This window comes from Cydia splendana, chromosome 18 (genome assembly GCF_910591565.1).
Source record: "Cydia splendana chromosome 18, ilCydSple1.2, whole genome shotgun sequence".
NCBI lineage: Eukaryota > Metazoa > Arthropoda > Insecta > Lepidoptera > Tortricidae > Cydia > Cydia splendana.
Window position 1 is genome coordinate 3,085,436 of NC_085977.1, and position 6,059 is coordinate 3,091,494.

The following is a 6,059-nucleotide window of genomic DNA, read 5'->3' on the forward strand; positions in this document are numbered from 1 at the left end:
AGTTAAACGTCTCACCGGGTCACCTTTAAAGGATTACTTACGTTAGACCGGGCCGTGTCCGGGCCGGAGCTTTCAGGGCATCGTTTTCTATGGAAAGCATCACGAGATCACCTCTCATGTCATAGAAAAGTAAGCGCCGGAAGCTCCCGGCTCGGTCTAACGTGAGTCATCCAGGGCCGTCTTAAACTATGCTGGGGCCCTTGGGCACATAAGAATTTGGGGCCCTTTTGGCTTTCCAAGAAAGCGAATTAAACTAACATTTTAAGGTTCCGTACCCAAAGGGTAAAACGGGACCCTATTACTAAGACTCCGCTGTCCGTCCGTCCATCCGTCCGTCTGTCACCAGGCTGTATCTCACGAATCGCGATAGATAGACAGTTGAAATTTTCACAATGTATTTCTGTTGCCGCTATAACAACAAATACTAAAAAGTACGGAACCCTCGGTGGGCGAGTCCGACTCGCACTTGTCCGGTTTTTCTACTATGATCTTCTATTTATTATGGGTAATCAAATATACTGTTACTGTCTGTCCTTTGGGGCCCCCTGAGGATGGGGGCCCTGGGCACGGGCCCCGTGTGCCCTTATGGTAAAAACGGTACTGGAGTCATCCTTAAATCTGTGCGGGTGGAAAGCAATAAAAAGAGAAGCATGGCGGGAAACAACAAAAAAGGCCGTACAACTACCTCAATGACCACGACTGCTCTGACAAGAGTATCCGACGAAGAAGAAGAAGAAACTCTTCTTCTTCCTCGCGTTGTCATTTTTGCCACAGCTCGTGGGAGCCTGGAGTCCGCTTGACAACTAATCTCAAGAATTGGCATAGGCACTAGTTTTTACGGAAGCGACTGCCATATGACCTTCCAACCCAGGTAAACTAGGCCTTATTGGGATTAGTCCGGTTTCCTCACGATGTTTTCACGGTGAAGAAGAAGAATAAATCAATTAATAAATAAAATAAATATTATGGGACATTTTTACACAAATTGACTAGGCCCCACGATAAGCTCAAGAAGGCTTGTGTTGTGGGTACTTAGACAACGATATGTATAATATACATATAATAACATAAATACATAGAAAACAACCAAGACTCAGGAACAAATATCTGTATCATCATACAAATAAATGCCCTTACCAGGATTTGAACCCGGGATCATCGGCTTCATAGGCGTCCGGAAGAAGAAACTATACTTACGGAATACCTTCCCCACCCAGCAACGGCCACCATAGTTGTGTTTATTGGAAAGCGTCTGTTCAACACGACTCGTTTTACATTCCTTCCTAGCGGCAGGGGCACCTTTGCAGCCAACAGTGCGATATCGTTGCGCATCGATGGCCCTTGCTCGTCGAAATATTCGTGTCGTGTGTATTTGTCGATGATTCGTATTATGCTCTTGGCCTTAAAAATGAAATCGGTTTTCAGTATGTCCAAATTAAATACAGTAAAATCCGCTTGGAACGATCATAATGCGCTGTACAATAACAATTTTGAAGATAAAAGGTAAGTTAAGAAATGAATAGTGAGAGATGAAGACAACTTTGCCCGATGGTGTTAACTTTGCCATGCTTGTAAGATCTCAAAAAATCAAAACAGCATGTTTTATTCCTTTCTAGCGGCAGGGGCACTTTTGCAGCCAACAGTGCGATATCGTTGCGCATCGATGGCCCTTGCTCGTCGAAATATTCGTGTCGTGTGTATTTGTCGATGATTCGTATTATGCTCTTTGCCTTAAACATGAAATGAAATAGGTTATCAGTTTAAATTAAATATAGCAAAATCCGCTCGGAACGATCATAATGCCCTGTACAATAACAATTATGAAGATCAAAAGGTACAGATGTAGTGCATAATTGATTTCCATCGTATTTTCTCGAAACGTTCGTATTCGTCATGTTACCTACTTTAGTCTACCTCAGTACTTTTTGTACCGAGACTGACTGAAATAGCAAGACTGAAGACACGTTCGTACGTTTCGATGAAAATACGATGGTAAAAATAATTATGCACTACATGTGTGAGGTTATGGAATGAAGAGTGAAAGGTAAAGTCAACTTTGCCCGATGGTGTTAACTTTGCCATGCTTGTAAGATCTATGTTTTATTTTCATCGTAATATTTACGTCTATAAAATTTGTCGATGCTTCTATATTTTTTTTGTTTGTTTATCAATGATTTTACTTCAAATGGATACTTAAAACTTTGACTTGTAGCACAGGGAAATTAGGAAATGTTATAATGAAAGGAAGGTTAAGTATTGTAAAATTGTCAAAGGTATTATGAAGAACTTTGCCAGGTAGATAAAACGTTCCATGTTTTTGTAAGGCCTTTCCAATCGATTTATTTACTTTAGGCCAAGTCTCATTTTGGGTCACTGAGCCAACGGAGTAAGTAGGTAGGTAAATAAGTAGCTAGTAACGTAAGTTTTCAATCGAGCTCAATAAATACGTTTCGAGCGACTTGACCCAAGGCTGACACTTGCAGCGTTTATCGCCATGCTGGCCGCGTAGCTAACATGCCAGTGGCTTACGCTTCGTAGCGATCGAAACGCAACTGTCACTGTCGCACTAATATGAAAGAGTGATAGAGAGTGCACAAAGCGTTTCGTTGTCGAAGCGATAGCGATTGTCACCTTGGCTAGGCCGGCTGGTCATTAATCAGAATCACGAACCATTTCGTTTTGTTCGTGCGTCTATTTTCTTCTCTGCCGCTCTATGCAAGAGTTTTTAGAGCCAACAACGCATTACTAACCAGTGTTCAGAATTTCAAAAAGGCGCAAATGTAAAGCCGCAGTCTAAAAACTCATAGTGATATTATGTTGACTGACTTGCAGAGCCGCTACAATAGGTACCTCCAAACAGCAAAATGAGCAAAAATGGCAGCCGCATTTAGCCGACCTGTGCAAGAGTGACAGAGAGGTAAATACCAGGGATGTAACGGATGTGGTTTTAACGGAACCGGAAACGGAAACAGATGTTTTCAATTTAGTTTAACGGAACCGAAAACGGAAACGGAACCGAAAACGGAACCGAAAACAAAACCGGAACCAGAATCGGAGCCTGACTTTTTAACGATGTAGCCGTTTTCCCCTTTCTAGAATAAACCTTCAGACAAAGTTTACACTTAGCCGTGTCCCCACTAACTTCATCAAAATAGTTCTAAATCGAACTTGATTTCGGCTTCATTGTCCGTTTTTTTACACACTAACATTCACCACACACACTACACACAGTCAGTAGTCAGTACACAACAGAACACATACGATTTTAATTCTAATAACACGAATAAAACAAAGTATACAAACAAACAACAAATTAGCGTAGCACGTGGCAAGCGGGGCGATGCGCGAATGACTGGTATGAACCTAGGCTGTTTGTTTTTGATGTATACGCCGCCGCCGCGCGAAGCATTGACATCCGTTATAACTTCCGTTTCAAACATAACGGAACCGGAACAGAAACGGATGTGTAATACCAAACGGAAGTTCCGCCTTAACGGAAACGGAACCGGAGCTCCGTAACATCCCTGGTAAATACTCATATACGAAACTTGGATTTCTTATATTTTTGTGGTAGCCCTTGTTCAAATGGCGTTTGACGCGACAAGCGTCAGGAGTCTAGCTTCAAGCGTCAGAAATTAGCATTTACTTACGCATGTATCGTCTTTTGTGACTAAGAATACAACCCACACGAATGAATCGTAACATATGAAAATTCGCTAGATAAAGGATGACTCACGCTTAGAGATGGGTAACTACCCGGGTAAATACCCGAGAGCGGGTATTTACCCGGTAAATACCCGATATTTACCTACCCGCGGGTAAATACGCGGGTATTTTCGTTTTTCTTCTAAATTTGAATTGTTAAATGGTATGTGAGTATAAATAAGATTAATTTAAGTACTTTTTTATAATGTTACATAAAATGTATGTTCAAACTAAGTATGAAAAGGTTGATATGAGATGAAGTTCGATTTTAACATATCAGTACAATTATGAAAATCGTGTAAAATCATTCCCTGGCTTCCGGAAATGTTTTAAAACGCTTTTAATATACATTAAAAAGATGAAAATAAAGACTACTTATAAATGATAATAAAAAAAAATTGTGCCGTATCACAACTTGGGAAGCTCATAAGTCAAATACAGTTAGTTTTAGGACAAAAATGTATATAACCTCTTTTGTAGAAAATTATGTCTACTTTAGTTTGTACATACAACACTTTTCGATATTAATGACAGATTCCAAGAAATATGAAAAAGTTCACTTCTACCCCCCTCCCCCCAACCACACCCCCCGCCGACCGCAGTTGGAATGTGTATTATCAACGTATAAGTACGATAATTTACTCGAATCTAAAAAAATACTCTTATGACGGCCTTTTTTTAATATTTATCAAAAACTAAAAATTCCTTAGTTACAACTGCAAGTTTCACTAAACCATTTCATTTTAAATAACACACAATAATTACAACCATTAACTCGGTTTATATCTCCACTTTAACACAAATCGACATGTGCAACAAGAAATGAATCTACCCGTCCATTTGGGTAGATACGGGTAAATACCGGGTAGATGGGTATTTACCGGGTATTTACCTGGGTGGGTAAATTAGGTAAATACCCGCGACCCATCTCTACTCACGCTAGACCGAACCGGGCCGGGCCGAGCTTCCGGCGCTTCGTTTTCTATGGAAAGCACCACGTGATCACCAATCAGCCGTCATAGAAAATGACATCTCGGACGCCTCGGCCCTGGCCCGGCCCGGTCTAGCGTGAGTCATCCTTAAAGGGGCAAATCTCAAAAAGCTATTCAACATACCTTTCCAATATCTTCACTACCCGCAACCGCCTCTACTTTCATATTACACTGCATATTCATACAGTGCGCCGCCGTCAGAAATATATTTTGAGTCAATATGGACCCTCCACACAACCATGTGCCGGTTTCGCCGGGACAAGTAAAAAGAATGTACAGAGCGTGTGGAAACTGTCCTATGTCCGTCACGTTTTTCCCTCCAAGTACCAATTTTTGTATCTCGGTGCTGCATAGTGGGACAAGGAATGGGAGAATTATAAGGGACAAAAAAACCATTGTAGGAAACGTACCTACTATACACCCTACTACTACTATATTAGGCACCCTAAACCGGCGAGCGTGTATGAGGAATGTTATGAAAGTGAAGGAAGCGAAAGAGGTATGTCAGGATCGTAGCAAGTGGAAATCCGTGGTCTCTGCCTACCCCTCCGGGAAATAAGCGTGATTATATGTATGTATGTACCTACTATAGAAAGAAATGGCGTTGGTTTGAAGCCGTTAATCGAATTAATGATAAGCTTTATTGCTGGTAATGGAAAATGGACTGATTAAATGGTAGTTTCCCATCTCGTCTTAATTGCGATTTGTGGTAAAAAAGGAATTTAAAGCAGAAACACCGCTTGCAGCATTAGAAGCATCAGGTAGTTATTTCTCATATTTTGAAACTCATAATGGTTCCTCCAAAACGAAATGTAGGTAGGTACCGAAATAGGTAAGTATGTACCTGTTATAAAAAATTCATGACATTTAAATCGTTGTGTAAATCTTCAGAGAGTGGTTTTTGGACCTTTGATTACTGACTCATAACCGTACACTATTATAATTATCGCTTAATTTAGCTCTCACTACCTTGACACTGGCTAAATTGTCCAGATGCCATTTATAAGAAAAAAACTGAACTTAAATGAAAAAGAAAAAAACGGTAAATGAGATGTGGGACAAGCGATCACAGAGGAGGGCCAAAATATCCACATAATTCAAGTCGCTGATGCTGGCAAAATTGTCCCAATGGACAGATGCCATAAGAACTGAACTGAAGTCGCAAAACGCGCAAGTATATATATTAGCGCTATAATATTAGTAATAGGTTAGTAAATATCTTCGCTCAAATTCCATCGTAATACAATTACAGTCGATAAGTTCCGGTCATTTATACGTCTTCCCAAATATATGGTCTCTACTCGGGTTCATGAAACTGGATATATATTGGAAGTGCGATGTTGAAATCGGATCGAAACATTA

At 40.5% G+C, this 6,059-nt stretch overlaps 1 long non-coding RNA gene across 1 annotated transcript in view; it reads right to left on the reverse strand.

Moving 5' to 3' along the window:
• Window positions 1-6,059, reverse strand: part of LOC134799387 (uncharacterized) — a 236,320-nt gene that overhangs the window by 1,593 nt on the left and 228,668 nt on the right. The window contains exons 2-3 of the long non-coding RNA XR_010145397.1: window positions 4,821-5,283; window positions 1,198-1,401 (exon numbers count right to left, since the gene is read on the reverse strand). This is a non-coding gene — a long non-coding RNA (uncharacterized LOC134799387). The remainder of the gene's footprint in view (window positions 1-1,197; window positions 1,402-4,820; window positions 5,284-6,059) is intronic.